Source organism: Chiloscyllium plagiosum, unplaced genomic scaffold (assembly GCF_037043375.1).
Source record: "Chiloscyllium plagiosum isolate Xiang-an unplaced genomic scaffold, Cpla_swu_hap1 HiC_scaffold_30, whole genome shotgun sequence".
NCBI classification, from domain to species: domain Eukaryota; kingdom Metazoa; phylum Chordata; class Chondrichthyes; order Orectolobiformes; family Hemiscylliidae; genus Chiloscyllium; species Chiloscyllium plagiosum.
The window spans coordinates 17375926-17394163 of NW_028270168.1; the positions used below are offsets into that span (position 1 = coordinate 17375926).

At 40.9% G+C, this 18238-nt stretch overlaps 1 protein-coding gene across 3 annotated transcripts in view; it reads left to right on the top strand.

Annotated features, from left to right (window-relative positions):
* LOC122563564 (synaptotagmin-like protein 1) overlaps positions 1-18238 on the top strand; it is a 151225-nt gene that overhangs the window by 57315 nt on the left and 75672 nt on the right. The window contains exon 1 of one of the 3 annotated variants that reach the window (XM_043717459.2): positions 8858-8979. The exons of 1 other annotated variant lie outside the window; for it this stretch is intronic. The gene's annotated coding sequence lies outside the window, so the exon portion shown is untranslated. Of the gene's footprint in view, positions 1-8857; positions 8980-18238 lie in introns of those variants that run through there. One more of the 3 variants, XM_043717458.2, reaches the window with a different exon arrangement.

Genomic DNA, 18238 nt, shown 5'->3' on the forward strand with positions numbered 1-18238 from the left:
GAGAGTGGAACCAATATGTAACCATGCAAAGGTGCCTACTAGCTGAAGCCCAAGTGGACTACAAAGAGGCACTACAACTGGCTTTATCATCGGAAATTGCAGCGTGCAGCATACAGAGTATGCCAATGGAAATGGACACCCTCACTAGTTCAACTAAGCTTGGGATCACCACTTAATTGAAGGCAATTGCATAGCCTCACTCGGGACATATCCTGAACAGTGGGATTCTAGTTGAAAGTATGGCACTGGAAAAGCACAGCAGATCAGGCAGCATCCGTGGAGCAGGAAAATTGACGTTTTGGGCAAAAGCCCTTCATCAGGATTCCTGCTGTACTTTTCCAGCACCATACTCTTGACTCTAATCTCCAGCATCTGTTGTACACACTTTCGCCCAGAGGGATTCAAGGCCAGCCCACAGCTAAACAGTATCTAAGACAGTGGACACCCTGAAAGTCCATCGATACCTTTACAGACTTTATACATCACTGGATCTGACCTTGTGTCAACCATGCTTCTTACCCATGGAGGGCCATCCCTATGGTTAATAATAATGAACAATAAACCGCTGCTAGTTCTACTTAAAGAGGACAAGGCAGTGCCCCCCCATAGCTTAAGGCTGAATTCAGCAACAGGCTCTAATTCTAAGTGCATATAATTACAAATTGGAACACCTTCCAGGAGACAAGTAGCAAGTGCGGATACATTGAGCTACCTCCTGCTGGCAGATACAACACCAGTGGTACTGCCACTGGAAGAGTCTGTAATGGTTTTAAATTTTCTGCACCCACTTCCGGTCACTGCTGACAATATCAGATCTTGGCGCAGACATATCCAGTCCTGGCAAAACTGAAGTATCAGGTGGTGTTGGGGGAAACTAAAGGGCCATCACAACCAGAATTGAAACCTTTATGGACCCGGAGGGAGCAAATCACAGTAGAGGGTGGCATATTATTATGGGGAGCAAGAGTGATTGTCCTGAGCTTAGTTCACCACCAGATACTAGCTGAACTCCACCAGGGTCATTCAGGGGTTTCCAAAATGGCTAGAAGGTATGTCTGTTGGCTAGGATTGGATGGCAGCCATAGCTGCATTGGTGGGGCAATGCCCAGAGTGCCACCAAGGACAAAACTTACTGCCAGCTGCTGCCAACATTCATGACAATGGCCGGGTAAATCCTGGACTCAGTTACATGTCAACAATGCAGGTCCTTTCAAGGATTCAATGTTCTTGGTCATTATAGACACCCACTCAAACTGGTTGGATATGCATATAGTTCATTTATCAAACATGGAGACGATGATAAAAAAAACTGCATCTTTTGCAATGTACGGACTCCTGGAAGTATTGGTCACAGACAAAAGGCCAATGTATTTGCTAAAATTGAATGGTATTCAACATTAGGACAGCTCTATATCATCCCACCATCCAATAGTCTGGCAGCAAATGTCCAAACTTTGAAGGCAAGCTTAAAGAAACAGCCTACAACTTCACTAGATACCAAACTGTCCCGGTTCCTGTTTGATTATAGGACCACCCTCATGCAACTAAGGGGACAGCTGCAGCAGAGCTGTTAATGGGGAGAAGACTCCGCATCAGGTTCAATCTGATCTTCTGAAACTTGGGAGTAGGGTGAAACAGCATCAGGAACACCAATACCGGACACAAGACTCCATTAAGCAACAGAGACAGTTTACTTCAGGGGACGACGTTTGTTGCAGGACCCATAGAAACGGCTCTCCATGGCTAAGAAGCATGATTGACATGAGGTCAGATCCAGTGATATATAAAGTTCAAGGAGGTGCAACGGTCCTGAACAAACACGTGGACCAAATGAAAGCTGCAAATTTGCAAACAGTGCAGAAGCAAAACATGCCAGATTCCTTGACAGAATTTCCAAGTGTTCAGGAATCCCTGGGTTCTCCCTTTCCATCAAGCATTGAATATACCTCAGAATGTGAGATGGACATGGCAGATGTCACCACCTAGATGCCTTTGCCACCTGAAGTAAAGAATGAATTTCTTCCAAGACTCTCTAGCACAAGAGGACAGCAACCATGCATTACATGCCACCGGGATCAGAGGCAGAGTTGGGATACCTGACCTTGTGCTAAAACAATCCAGAAGCAGCTACAAAAAAAAAGAACAGGCCTATGCTCTTAGACTCAGAGGGGGGAGGATGTAGTCAACAAGGTGGATCTCAAAGAATATGAGTTCCTTGATTGGGGCTATTAATCTTGTCCAAATCAGGAGCCCTAGTTGACATATAAGAACAAGAGTGGTCAGACATCTGTTCAGTCTGAGGGAGCTGGATCAGTGTCAAGACTCTCCACTTGTAAATAAAGAATGATTTTGTGTTAGGGATGCCCATGATTGAGCAGCACAAAATGGCCGACGGCTGCCCATGGCTAATGCAGCAGAATATGGCTGGCCATAGTTAGAGCACTTAGGGAAATATTTGCTTGATGTAGTCTTCACAAGTAGAACAATAGTAGCTCTGTAGACTCAAGGTTATTGAACTGAGATAGAATATGCAGCAGCAGTTGTTTACACATAAGACATAGATAAGACATTTAATTAGTGAATCTCTCTTGAATTATTCAATCAATCGGTTACAACACTTTTATTAGGTTTTAGTTAAGATTCTTCAGATAATCATAGTTATTGATTCTGAAGTGGTTGTAGATCTACCTATATACATAAAAATCACTAAAAACAAAGATTTGAACCAGTTTCAAACAGTAAAATCTGCCCCATATGGAAGATAAGAGAGTCTGCGAAACATCATGAAGGATCAGTGGTGAAACACAAGCCTGTCCATTTCTTTGTCATTCAATGATATGATTAGCTTAATTGGAAATATATTGAAATTGCTGAGTGTGGCAGTACTTCCTTTGGGTAAGGATTATCAACAGTTAAACTGTATGCACAACAAGTAAATTGCTGAGGAAGGCATGAACTGCATAAGATGCTGTACCAGAGCCAATTACAAAGTGATAAATTGGTGCTGCTGACCAATAATAAACAAGGAGGTTGGGGAATCATATGCGCTCTAATTTCAAACTGTTTATGTTAAAACATTCTGAAGCTTTGTTTGTAACTTATTGCTCTGGAGAAATGAAGGTGTACCAAAAGTAAAGCTGCAATAAATGTTACCTGAAACCACCCCGCAACTTGGATTCTCATTGGAAAATATGAGATCTAACACTTGGTGATGTGATACCAGCCTCTGTGGAGTTATTTCACAAATAATATCTTCCAGTGTGGTAAGTAGATAATACTTCATGAGAACAAAGTGTACGGATATGGGGAAAAGGGAAATAAATGGTTTGAATTGGTTTGCTTTTCAAAAGAGGCTCTGTGTGCCAAATGGCTATTTCTAAGTTATGATTCTTTAAAGTTTGTCAGCCTTGATAATATATATTGTAATCCAGTCACAATCCAGGACTTGCTTTGTCCAGAAAGATGTCAGTAATGTTTCACACATTACTATCCTCTAACAGTACCAAGGATTTTCTCAGTTTTCAAGAACACAACTTTAAGAGAGGCATGAACCATGGTGAGATACCCACTCCAGAATGCAATGTCTGACCTGGAGTATCAGAAAATAGAAAGTAACTAGACGAGGTGCTGATAATCATTTGCTCACAACAGAGAACACTGAATTAATTGATTTGAAATCATGAAAATAAAATTGAGAGGTGGTCATGACGCAATATTGCGTTTCATTGATCAGATAAGCCTTTGTCAAGTAATATGTGAAATATTATCACGAAAGCTCAACTTACTGAGTGTTTCCAGCATTTTTTAAATTTCAGGGAGTTTTTAAAAATCATTCGCAGGATGAGAGTATCACTGGCTAGGCCAGCATTTATTGACTATCCCTACTTGTCCAGGAAGCAGTTAAGACTCAATCACATTGCTGGGAATCTGGAGTCACATTAAGCCAGACCAGGTAAGGAGAGAAGTTTCCTTCCCTAAAGGACATTAGTGAACCAGATGGGTTTTTCTGACAATCGTAAATCAATTAATCGTCTAGTGCATTCACTAACTCCTTCATTCACTAGTTGTCTAGTTCTGTTTTTGGACTATAGTGGTTATTGCAGTTTTCTCTCCTTATTTTCTCTCCTTATGACTCACTAAATGACTATCCTGTGACTATCAGATCTGCATCTGGAATAACAGACTCTCAAATGTTTCAAATTTCAGGAGAAAGCAAGGACTGCAGATGCTGGAGATCAGAGTCGCGAGTGTGGTGCTGGAAAAGCACAGCCAGTCAGGCAGCATCGAGGAGCAGGAGAATCAATGTTTCGAGCATAAGCCCTTCGTCAGGAATGAATTATCATTCCTAATGAAGGGCTTATGCTCAAAACTTTGACTCTCCTACTCCTCAGATGCTGCCTGACCAGCTGTGCTTTTCCAGCACCACACTCTCAACTGTTTCAAATTTCAACCCCGTCTGAACAACATTTCTTTTTCAACAGAAAATGTAAATTAAAATAGAAAGTTCATAGGATGAGAGTTGTTCTCAGCAAGTTATAAGCTTGCTCATCAACAAAACTATTTGTATCACTCCCAAAGTGCCCAAGTGGGGAGGTGTTGATGTCATCTTATTGGACGAGTATCAGGTTAATGCTTGGGGGGTATTAATTCCACCATGGCAAATAATGATATTTGAATTTAATGAATAAATCTAGAATGAAAAACCAATCTAATGTGGACCACAACGTTTTGTGGTCCACATTAGATTGGTTTTTCATTCTAGATTTATGTTCATTGTTTATTGTGAATGCCACCACCAGGTGGAGCAACAAACATGCGTGGGCAGGAATATAGTGACACGGCCAGCTGATATCACTGGCCCCATCTATGCATGCATCAGTGTCCATTTTATCTGACTTTTAAGCATCAGGACAGGAAGGTGGATCACTCCTCCTACTATGATAGCAAGGAGGTAGCAGCAGGTGGGAAGAAACAGGTGCAGTGAAAAACTAGGCCCCTGCATAACTTCCCAGCTCCAGGAAGGCTCCTCCCTGGGCAGTGCAGCAGCTGGAGAACAATGGACAACAAGGCCAGTGTAGCAAAGGAGCAGTAGCCAAGGAGACTTTTTCCACAGACTTTGCCAGGGAGAAGAAACTTTGTCAGCCTACAACTCTGCATGTACAGAGGCAATTTTGACATTATGGATAATCACTCCAATTGTTAAAAACCCATCTGGTTCAAGATGTTCTTTGCGATGGGAAAATCGGACATTCTCACCTAATCTGGTCTACCTGTATCTCCAAACCACAGTAATGTGTTTGACAGTTAACTGCCCTCTGGGCAATTCAGATTAAGCAATATAAGCTGACCTAGTCAATGATGTCAATATCCCAGGAACAACTTTTTTTTAATCTAACATGCCAACTAATTGTAATTATGGAAAATAACCATTCAACGTAAGTATGAGGAGGAATTAATCAGTTCTCCATGTTGTACAGCACTGAGTGGATCACTGAGGGTAGCAGCAGCATAGAATCTAATATGTGGAGGACTTAAACATCCATCACTAAGTATGGCTTGGTAGCACCACTATTGACTTAGTTGGCCAAGTCCTAAAAATCACAGGAGATGAGGGAACCAACAAGAGAAAAATCTACTTGACCTGATCCTCACCAATTTGCCTGCAATAAATGCATCTGTCTGTGACAGTACTTGTAGAAAAAGCTACTGATTAGATCTGTGGAATCAAAGTCCCCCACCTTCACATTGAGAATACCTTCCATCATGCTCTGAGGCACTAACACCCTGCCAAGTGAAATAAATTTCAACCAGATCATGCAACTCAAGACTGGATGTCTTTGAGGCACTGTAGACCATTAGCAACAGATTTGTTTTCTGCCACAGTCTGTAATCTCATGTGTCAGCATATCTTCACTCTACCACTACAACCAAGCCAGTGAAAATCAAGCCTGGATCAATGAAGAGGGTATTCCAGGAGCAGCTCAGGCATCCTATTAAAAAGGTATCAATCTGGTGAAGCTACAGCAGAAGACATTTGCATGCCAAGCAACATATTAGCAGTGATAGAGAAAGCGAAGCAATACCACAACCAGCAGACTGGATCTAAGCTCTAAAGCTCTGCCACATCCAGTAATGAATGGTCAACTCACTGGAGGAGGAGATTGCACATATGTCCCCACCTTCAATGAAGGGAGAACTTGGCACAATAACACTAAAGACAAGACTTAAGCATTGGCAAGCATCTTCAGCCAGAAGCACTAAATGGACAAGCATTTCAGTGTCCTCCTGAAGTCTGCTGAATCACAAGATGCCAGCCTTCAACCAGTTTTATTCACTCCATGAGTTATCAAGAAATGGTTGCAAGCACTTGATAATGCAAAGGCTACAGAGCAGATAGGAAGACTAATGTTTCTGCAAGAATGGCAGGACCCACAATGATTAAAGTGAGAAGAACAGAACCTGTGGACAAATGCAAAGAAGTGGACAAAGTTAGAACTTTGATGTGGAGGCCCCCTGTGCTGGTCTGTTGTGGACTGCCTTGGGTGGGAAAATGTGATGTTTGTCTTTTTGACTTTGCTTTTTGTTTTTCTGACTTATAGTTATATTGTGTATAGCTGTAATGTAACAGTTTTCTTCATTTCTCTACTCTGTAACTAAGGATTGTACCCAGGTACCTTTGTAGCTAAGATGGTGCTGTAAGTGGCAACTTATAAACTTTTGACATTTGAGTACATGTGACAATAAAGCTAATAAAGCTAAATCGACTCAGCAGGATGAAACTCTTGAGGACTCTGTACAGGAGAACAAGGTTTTTGAATTCAGTAAAGTAGATGGGATCCAATGGAATTGCCAGGAACATGAGTGATGGACCAATATGATGAAAGGAAAGGACAATATTTTGACTGCACTTTTATGGATAGGGAATGGTACCAAGCAAGCGCTGAAAGCAAAACCTCTAATGGGCAGGTGTTGTGTAAACATATTGCAACTGTGTGTTTGATACTGAAATAAACAAGTAATTAAGAAATTAAATGTTGGTGTTGTACTGCATATGCTTTATTGTGAGTTGTGTTACAAATAAGGTTATCAAGTTACAAGTTGAATTTGAGGGCCTTCTTGTGGTGCAATGGTAGTGTTCCTCTCCTTGAACTGAGAGACCTGGCTTCAAGTCCCACCTGCTCCAGAGATGTATAATAACATCTTTGAGCATGCTGATTAGACAGATCTGTTAATTTTTAAAGAACATTTGTGCTATGGTTACATTGGTGTTTCAGTGGTAGAATTCTCACCTGCCACAGGAGAAACCCATATTCCTGGCCAATGAATGGCAGTCCCCTCCTCTTATGGAGCCTGGTAGCTCAGTCAGTAGAGTACCAGACTTTCAATCTGAGAGTCCAGGGGTCAAGTCAGTGTAATATTTTGAATGGTTAAATCAAAGTCCTAAGGATAGAATCTTATAGGCACTTGAACAACATGGGCTAAAGCACAATTTGTGGTAGAATCATACGAGAAATTCAGTTAAGCTTATCCTGGCATTAGCAGCAACTCTGGCGAACATTCACTACCAGTTCTGAATTGCACTGGAGAAGTTGGTGAGCTGCCTTCTTGAACAGTTGCAGTCCTTCAAGAATAAGGATATCCACAATACTGTCAGGAAGGGAGTTCCAGTGAAGGAAGGAAAGTATAGTTGTTCAACAGTATGGTGAGTGGCTTAGCAGGAAACTTGCAGGTGGTGGCATTCTCATGCATCTGCTGCACTTGTCTTTCTGGTGGAAGAGTATCTTGTTAATTTGGAAGATACTATTAAGGAGCCTTGGTGGGTTACTGTAGTGTATCTTATAACTAATACACACTGCTGCCCCACTGTGTGTCAATGGTGGAGAGAGTGAAGAGTGAAGGTTGTGGATCGGTTATTAATCAAATGGGCTACTTTGTCCTGGTTGCTATCAAGTTTCTCAAGTGTTCTTGAAGCTGTATTGTCAAGTGGAGACTATTCCATCACACTCTTGATTTGTGCCTTACTGTAGGACACTGGGCTTGCTGCATGTGGATATGGATTACTGCAGTACCTGAAGAGGTGTGAATAATTATTAACATCATGCAATCATTTAGTAAAATGCAGTGCATGAAATTGTGGTGGAGGTAGGTTCAATCAAGATATTCAAGAGGGAATTTGATTACTATCTGAAAAAGGGCTTCAGGGAGAAGGTATTGGAATGGATGAGGGTGAATTGCTCTATTTGAGAATCTGCACAGACATGACTGCTGGAATGGCCTCCTTTTGTTGTGTAAGTATTCTGGATTCATTAAAGGATTTGACTGGGGACATGAAGATAAATGATTTCCTTTGGTGTGAGAGTTCAGACAAAGGGGTGCAGATGCAATATCACAGATGAACAGTTCAATGGTTATGTGAGAAGTATTTCACGCAAAGAAATAGTGAAAATATGGAATGCTTTTCTCCAAGAAACTCTTGATATAGCATCAATCATAAATTTAAAAAGTTTTCTTAAACAGACTTACTCAGGATTATGGAACTGAGGCAGCTGAATTGAGTTATAAGACACAAATCAATTATGACACAAAAAATGGCAGAACTAGCTCAGTAGTACGTATGACCTATATATTCTTTTCGAAAGTACAGGGCAACTGAGTTTATAACATAAACAATTATGTGTGAAGTTATAATGTGTACAAAATAGTGAGTTAGTTTGTATAAGGCTGTGCATCACAAACTGAAGTAGTCTTTAAAACTCATTCCATGTCAGACTAAACTCCAGTCCTGTTTTCTTTCTCTACACTTTGTGGTTAGATTTCCTATCAAAGGTGTCACAATATCTGACTCTGCTAATGCAAACTTAAAGCCACTCTGGCAACTTTCATAATTGCACAGCTGCTGGCTTGTTGTGGGGCCTTAGTACTCTGTTCATGTTGAGGCCTTTCTTCTCATCAGTTCAGCAATTCATCTAAATTGATCAGGTAAATGTCATTGTTAAAATAAGCATGCTTACTTGAGCTGATGCTGATCCAGTCGTGAATGCTCATTTCAGTTGGTTGAAAACCCCCAACTGTTTCATGGGTTAAGCTGTTGATTAGGCCTTATGAAGCAAGTAATGTTTATAGTTTACTGAACTCAATAGGAAAGTGCCTGAGAGAAACTAAAAGCTTTAGGAATAAAATAGGCCAATTTGCTAGAGTTTGCATTTTATGTTAGCTGCAAAAATGTTGTGTTAAGTTACAAGAATTGAGACAGTTATAGCTGTGAATTTGAAGTTGCTAAGAATCTGTTAGTGACGATGAATGTGTTAGTTGAAAAAGTATTGCTAATGCTAATAACATCAGCCATGTGTGTTCCTGTTCGTGTGAATATACAGATGTTAATGTGTTATTGTTTAGTGTGGGTGTATAATAATGACTGTTAAGCTAAATGCATTGCTGTGTATGCCTTAATTAGTGTAAGTAGATGTACATTTAATATGTGAGGCTTACCAGTGGTTAAAAAGGTAAACTTGCAATAGCCCTGAAAGATCAGAGGATTGCTCTGAGTGTGAGACAGAGACACAGCTGGTGGTATATTTAACCTGAGGGTCACCATGTCTCAGGTAAAGACCTGAGGGTGAGATCTTCATGGTGACATATTTGTGAGGAGTGTGCATGTTACTTGAAGTAAGTCTGTTGATGTATCTTAGTCAGTGGGTTCAATTGCTGATGAAAACTTTCTTATTGGGTTGTTTACCAAGTAAGGAATAATATGGAAGAAGTATGTTACATTGATATTTTGAGAATAGTAAAGCTTATAATTGTTTATAAATACAATTTAAGTACTTGTTTAACAGGAAATAAAGTCATCTGTTGGGCAGCATGGTGACTCAGTGGTTAGCAATGCTGCCTCACAGTTCCAGGGACCTGGGTTTGATTCCACACTGTCTGTGTGGGCCCCCAATGGGTGCTCTGGTTTCCTCCCACAGTCCAAAGATGTGTAAGTTATGTGGATTGGCCATGCTAAACTACAGAGTCCAGGGATATATGGGTCAGGTGCATTAGCCAAGGGAAATGCAGGGATAGAATAACGAGATGGCTCTGGGTGGGATGCTCTTCAGAGGGTTGTGTCGACTTGTTGGGCCAAATAATCTATTTCCACACTGTAGGGATTCTATTGTTTATAAAACATAATGGGACTGATTATTACACTGATCAAAAGATCTGTTTTAAATGTAAAACACTGAGACTTATCACTTTCCCTGCACATCTTTCCTTCAGTTCCCTAATAAGCTGTCATCTTTTAGAGTAAATGTTTATCGACCCATTGCGAGTGGGAGAATGATGAGGTGGTATTAAATATGTTTTAATAAAGTAAAGTACAAAAGTTTTCTACTTTAACACCTGATTTTTTTTTTCTTTACAAGCTTAGCAAACAAGATTGGAAATTTATACTGAACTCTTGAAAGCCTAAAAAATTGTTGGCAACATAATCGGACTGATTATTATGCTGACCAAAAGACCTGTTTAAATGTAAAACAACAAGAGACTCATCACTTTCCCTGCACCTCTTTTTCCTTCAGTCCCTAATGAAGACATGATTGTGTCTGCTTCCTTTACACTGTCAAGGCTTGCATTCCAAGTTCAAAAGGATTTTTCCTCATTCTTATTTTTTCTTTTGCCAATAAACTTAAATCAGTGTCCTTTGGTTCACAACTCTCCTGCCAAAGGGCTAGTTTTATCCAATATATTTTATAGATTCCTCATTGATTTTGAACACCTTAATCTAATCTTCTCTCCTCACTTTTCTACTCCCAAAGAAGAACAACCCCAGATTCTCTAATAGAGTCAGAGATGTACAGCATGGAAACAGACCCTTTAGTCCAACCCATCCACACCGTCCAGATATCCCAACCCAATCTAGTCCCACCTGCCAGCACCTGGCCCATATCCCTCCAAACCCTTCCTATTCATATACCCATCCAAATGCCTCTTAAATGTTGCAATTGTACCAGCCTCCACCACATCCTCTGGCAGCTCATTTCCATACACATACCACTTTCTGCATGAAAAAGTTGCCTCTTAGGTCTCTTTTATATCTTTCCCCTCTCACCCTAAACCTATGCCCCTAGTTCTGGACTCCTGACCCAGGGAAAAGACTTTGCCTATTTGTCCTATCCACGCCCCTCATAATTTTGTAAACCTCTATAAGGTCACCCCTCAGCCTCCTATCCAGGTAACTGAAATCCTCCAATCCTGAAACTACTCTCAGTAAGCCATTTCAACAACTCCTGTATAATCTTCTGTTCCTTTAGTAAAGTGTAGTTTTTAAAATTGGATGTAACACACCTTTTTGCCAAAGCTATGTGAGGTGGTTTGGGGTGGGGTCAGGAGATTGGTGAAAGAAGCATGGACTACCTCAGCTCCTTCTGGCTGCCCATTAGGATAAGCTTTAGAAACCTGTAGAGGCCCACCAAAAAGATGACATGGAAATTAAAATCTGAGAACAAGTTATTTGGGGATATAAAACAAATTATAAGAGTTTTTGTATGTGTGTAAAAGGGAAATAGCTGAAGTATACTGATCCCATGAGGCAGCAATAGGGGAAATGATCATGCGAATGAGGAAGTGGCAGAGACATTGAATAAATACTTTGTCTTTCCAGTAGAAGACACCAGTTACGTACTAGAAATAGAAAGTAACCTAAGAGCTAATAAGATGAAAGAAATTAAGATAATTAATATCAGCAGAAAGAAAATATTTGTTAGTGCATTGGAATGAGGATAATGCTTGATGATGGTAGAAGCTGTGTTGAAATCGTTTAACAAGAAAGGCTGTTGCTCTGTACTTACCTTGGTCTTCTCCAAACCAGGACTCTCTCCCGCTCTTATCAGCCATGTTTTGGAACAATTTACAGATTCATAATTACACTGTTTGACTATGTTATGAAACACCTTCTGGGGCCATCAAGCTCTAAGATGGAACTTGAATCCAAAACATCTAGCCAAGCAGTATGTAGCTAATTTTGTGTGACAAGACCTTGTGGAGAAGAAACGTGACTGACTAAAATCTAACAAATCCCTTCAACCTGATGCTCTGTATTCTAGGGTTTTATGAGGTAGTAGATGTGCAGGTTATGATTTTTCAAAAATTCTGAGATTCTAGAATGGTCCCATTGAATTGGAAGTTAGCCAGTTCAAGGGCACAGTGGCTCAGTGGTTAGCACTGCTGCCTCATAGCACCAGGGTCCCAGGTTCGATTCCAGCCTCTGACTGTCTGTCTGTGTGGAGTTTGCACATTCTCTCAGTGTCTGTGTGGGTTTCCTCCGGGTGCTCTGGTTTCCTCCCACAATCACAAAGATGTGCGGGTCCGGTGAATTGGCCATAGTGTTAGGTGCATTAGTCAAAGGGAAATAGGTCTGGGTGGGTTACTCTTCGGAGGGTCGGTGTGGACTGGTTGGGCCGAAAGGCCTGTTTCCACAATGTAAAGAATCTTTTTTAAAAAAAAAATCCTGTTCAATAAAGGAGAGAGAGAAAATAGGAAACTAAGATGAATTAGTATTACATCAGTTGTCAAAAAGTACTGGAATTTATTAATAAGGAAGCCTTAACAATTGTGAAGGCCACTTTGTTTTTAGACTGAGGATTAGAATGGGAGAAGGTACTCCTTTTAAAGTTAGGAAATTGTGTAGGAAGATGTTTTGCAGTTTCAAAAACAAGTTACTGGAACACATTGTGAAGTGTATGTGCGATGTTGCCTTTTTTAAGTAGAGAGTGAGCATTTCAGCCAGAATGGTATCACAGGTGTCTGTTAAGGGGAATTTGGGGCAGATAGTCTTTTAATAGACATTTCAATCAGGTCCCAGTTGTTGTGGGCTCAGGAGGGATCTGCATAGTCACAACCATTTGATTGGTTCCAAGGCAGATGATTCTAACCTCTGGTATGGGTAAAACAGCAAAAACATCAATTCTCTGGAAAGAAAACATCTACTTCTTGCTTTTTCTCTTCTGTGTGGAAAAGTGAGAAAATACCTGGTGGTTGACTACTTTCCCTCACCTTTGTAAATCCCTTGTTGAAAGAAAAAAGGGAAAAATATATTTTCATTGGCATAGAAAGGGCAAATTTGCTACTAGGAATGTACGTTTGAGAGTAGGTATATTCACAATCTCATATTTATTAGCAAAGAATCAGAAATACTCCAGAATGCTGAATGAAAACAATTCATCAAGTCTGTGATCTAGACTGGTACCAGAATTATGCTTCTGACTTTTATTCCTTTCACCTTCTTCGATATTTGTTTTTGTCTTGTCTCTGTGTGTCTGATTTGTATGTGTAAAGGAATTTTATGAAAGGGGTGAAGTTTCATTTAGAGTATAGATTAGCCATTCAACTTGTCTGTTTTTTTGCCATTGGTCAAAAAAAACAGTTGATTCAATACCAGCTGTTTCAGTTTCACCAATACTGGATCTTTCTACATGACTGGAAGTGTGTACAGAAAGTTTAAAACCACCGCCGACTCTTCCAGTAGTGGTACTCCCGGTGATGTATCTGCCACTGGGAGGCAGTTCAATGCATCTGCATTTGCTACTTGGTATCTTGGACAATGGTCCAACTTGTAATTATATGCACTTAGTATTTGAGCCCACCGCTGAATTTTGCGTGAAGCTATGGGCAGCACTGTTTTGTTGTCTTTAAGTCAACTTAACAGAAGTCATTATTATTACAAATTTACATCTGTAAAGGTATTGGAGGAAGTTCCTGATTCCAAATTTGACCCCCAACCTTCCTTCTCTATCTGGATGTATTTACGCTCTGTATTAGCCGAAGTCCTGGATGCCATGGGGGAGCCATTTTATATCAATACCAGATCTTGCTTGGGATTACAGTATGCCAACGCCTTAGAGGATAATAGCTGTTTTTTTCACTTCCCTGAAAGCTATGGCTTGACTACACAACCATTTCTAGGCTGACCGTTTTTTAATAGTTAATGCAAAGTGCCAAGTTGGAGGCCAGGTTATGTATGAACTTTCTATAATAATTCATCGTCAAAAGATCTAAACTCTGATACAGATGTGGGAGTCAGGGCACCTTTGATCAACTTCACTTTTAGCTTTCGACATGTCATCTAACGCAGTCTTATCATCTTTGTAGCCCAAGTAGCTCACTTGGAGTGTGTGGAACACATATTTTCCCTTCTAAAGAATATGCCTGTCTGGGAGAAACCGAAGGATTATGTCCAATTACTCCAAGTGCCCTAATTGGTGTTCCCTGTTATTAGCATGACATATAAATAAATGGAGATCTGGGGTAGACCTTTTAAAATGTTCTCTGTCATTTGCTGAAAAAAAGCACAGGCTGCTGATACCCCAAATGGCAAACTCATATATGTTGGCACAAATCTTTATGGGTATTAGAATTGTAGCATACTTCTGCAAATCCTTATCTCACCGCAGTTGCAAATACGCATGGCTCATGTTCAACTTCGTGAAGGACCGTCCCTTGCGAGCTTTGCATATAAATGCTCAACACGAGGAAGTGTGAAAAGTGGTTTACCATGTTTGTTTAAAATCCCCCCCAAAGACTAACCAATCCATTGGGCTTCACAATTGGTATGACCGGTACTGCCCATTCCACAAAATGGGTTGGTTTGAGGAATCCTTTGCTTTCCAGCCTTCTGATTTCTGCCTCCACTTGTGCCCATAATGCAAATGGCACTGGATGGACCTTTTCAGAATTGTGAATTTGATTCCTGGTCAACGTGCAAGGTGGCTTTGGTTCCTTTGATAATCCCTAGATCTTCCTGAAAATATCCAGGTGTTTAATTAGGACTTCACTCAGGCAGCCATTTTCTAATTAAAAATGTTGAGCTAATCAAGGTGAATCTCTTTTCAACAAAATTTGTCCCATTAGGCTTGGGCCTGAGCCTTTTACTATTAATGGTAACTAAACAAGCTGGTTCTCATAAGAAACTGGAACTGAAGTTGTACTCTTAATCTGTAAAGGTTCCCTGATACAAGTTCTCAGTCTAGTTGAGGTCTTACACAAACTTAAGGGTTGAAGTCCAGAGCAAATTGTTTGAAGATTGGTTCTGTGATCACTAAAATGGTGCACCAGTATCCACTTCCATTAGAACTGAATGACCATTTCACCAGACATTTATTTTGATTGGTTCCAATTCAGATGTTGCTAAGCAATTCAACTGTGCCAAACCAAATGTAGATGGACTTTCCATGGTGTGCACTCTCCTGGATACTGGCCAATGAATTATCTTACTCAATTTAGGTCAAGTGGAACTCTTCTGCTGTTTTGAGTCCACATACCAACAGCAACTACAATGGCTTGCTGGCCTTGATCTTGAAGATTTTCACCATTTGGCTGTAGCCTGGCTTTGTTTTGGGGCTTTGCTGTGGGCTGACCGAGAGTCCATCTGTTTAGGATGTGTTCTCTATGAGGTTGTGCAATTGCTTTCACTCACGTGGTGTACCCAAGCTCAGTCAAATTAGCAAAGGTGTCCATTTCCATGGTGTTTTAAAAAATTCTCAAGGTCAGGTTCGTAGGAGAGTAGTCTGACACAGAACAAACGACCAAGAGGCGAGTCTGCTAGAATATGAGCATTTTATTCCCCGCAGCGTCGCCACAACCAGGTCTCATACTTACAACGGGTCTGGCTTATACTCACTCTACATGTTACCGGAACTGGGAGCCGTCAGTTCTCGTAGAGCGGTTGCCAACAACCCACGCTCGGCGGTTAAACGTAACCCCGGAGCAGACTCACCGAACTGGAGACTTTTCCAGCTGATATACTCTTTTCCAGATATAAACATTCATGTGAACAGCAGAGCAAGGCTAAAAAACACATTCCATTCTGGTTACATACAGATAAGAAGATTCACACGGGGAGGTGTGTAATAAGATTCACACGGGACTAAGCAACACCTCCATTCCGGTTAGATTCACACATGTATTGGGACATAATTTTTAACCGTTTCACCACATTCCACTGCTTGGCCCAATACATGTGTTACATTATGATTCACACATGTATTGGGACATAATTTTACACCACACATGGGAATATGCTCCACTTGCCACATTTTCCAATGATAAAGCCAGTTGTGGCATTTGTTTGAAGTCCAATTGGGCTTCAGCTAGTAGGTGATTTTGCATGGTTACATCATTAGACTTACATACCCAAACAGTCTCTCAGCATCTCAATAAGCATTAAACCGAAGTTACATGCCTATACCAGTCATCTTAATCGAGTCAAAAATCTCGATGTGGATTCCCTGATTCTTGAAATGTTGAGTAACTCAGAATTGGAGGAAGCAGGGATCATAATGTTTCTTAACTAAATCCATCAATTCTTGAAAGGTTTTTGTTACTGGTGCCTCCGAGAAATTTAGGCTCCTAATATTTGAGAAAGCTATGGGTCCATTAACTGTCAGGAAAATTCCTTTTTATCGACCCCAATGTCACTTGGCCAGAAAAAAAAACACATTCTTTCCACATACTGGGCCCAGTCTTCAACAGTAAGATTGAATGAGCCAAGCATGATTCCAGAAATGCTGACCCCAACTCAAAGGCAACTGCTGTGAGTGAATTTCTTGAGGAGCCTGCTTTTCTCTCATCCCCACTGCATTAACTGCACAGGATCTAGTGGCCCTTGACCATATCAACCTTCCTTTATGATAAGGAGGTACCGCTGTTGGACTGGGGTGGACAAAGTTATAAATCACACAACACCAGGTTATAGTGCAGCAGGTTTATTTGGAAGTACTAGCTTTTGGAGCACTGCTCCTTCATCAGGTCACTAGTAGGGCAGGATCATATCAGTTGCTTGACACTATGAACTTATGCTATAAATTATGTATCTTCTGATTCTGCCTCACTTCCTACCTGACGAAGGAGCAGTTCTCCGAAAGCTAGTTGGACTATAACCTGTTGGACTATAACCTAGTGTTGTCTGATTTTTAACCTTTATTTACACACACAATCCTTGCCATTGATTCAGCATCCTTCAAGCCAGCTCTCAAGAGTGAACAGGATGTCTGACTTTGCTATTCATATCCTTCAGTCAGGGCTCCCTGATTGGACCAGAGTAACAGGGGTTCAGGGAACTCATATATTCTGAGGTCCACAAGCTGACCTTATTACAGGGAGGCTTTGGTGGTGATCTTTCAGGAATCACTGAATCAAGGAGAGTCCCGAAGACTAGAAAATGCCTAATGCAATACCCCTGTTTAAGAAGGGAGGGTGGCAGAAGACGGGGAAGCTATCAGCTAGTTAGCCTGACCTCAGTCATTGGTAAGACTTTAGAATCCATTATAAAGAGTGAGACTGCAGAGTACTTGGAAGTGTAGGGTAAATTCTGGTTTAGTCAACACGTCTTTGTCAAGAAGAGATTGTGCCTGACAAGTCTGTTAGAATTCTTTTGAGGAGGTAATGGCAAGTTCGGCATAGGACATTCATGAACTATTTGGATTTCCAAGAGGCCTTTGACAAGGTGCCACATAGGAGGTTGCACAATAAGATAAGAGCCAACATGATAAGGAGGTGCTGCTGTTGGACTGGGGTGGGCAAAGTTAAAAATCACACAACACCAGGTTATAGTGCAACAGGTTTATTTGGAAGTACTAGCTTTTGGAGCACTGATGCTGTGTTTGTAGATGGCACAGTGATAGATGGAGGATCAGGTGGTGTTGAGGAAGCAGGAGACTGCAGAAAGACTTTTACAGGCTTAGGAAAGTGGGTGAAGAAGTAGCAGATGGAATACAATGTGGGAAAGTGAGAGATTACACACTTTTTGGTAGGAAGAATAAATGGCTGAGACCATTTTCTAAATATGGAAAGGCTCCAGAAATCTGAATCACAAAGAGACTTAGGACTCCCAGCTAAAGACTCTGTTTAGGTTATCATGCAGGTTTGGTTGGCAGATAGGAAGGCAATTGCAACGTAACATTCATTATGAGAGGCCTAGAGTACTAGACTGCTGAGGCTGTATAAAACTCTGATCAGACTACATTTGGAATGTTGAGAGCAGTTTTGGATCCCATATGTAAGGAAGATTGTGTTGACCTTGGAGGAAGTCCAGGGAGGGTTCACAAGAATGATCCCAGGGATGAAGACTGTCATATGTGGAGTGGATGAGGATTCGATAGTGTTTAGAAGGATGAGGGGGAATCTCATTGAAATTTACAGAATATTTCAGGATGGCAGCTGGTGACTAAAGATCTGCTGGAGTCAATCAACATCAGTATTC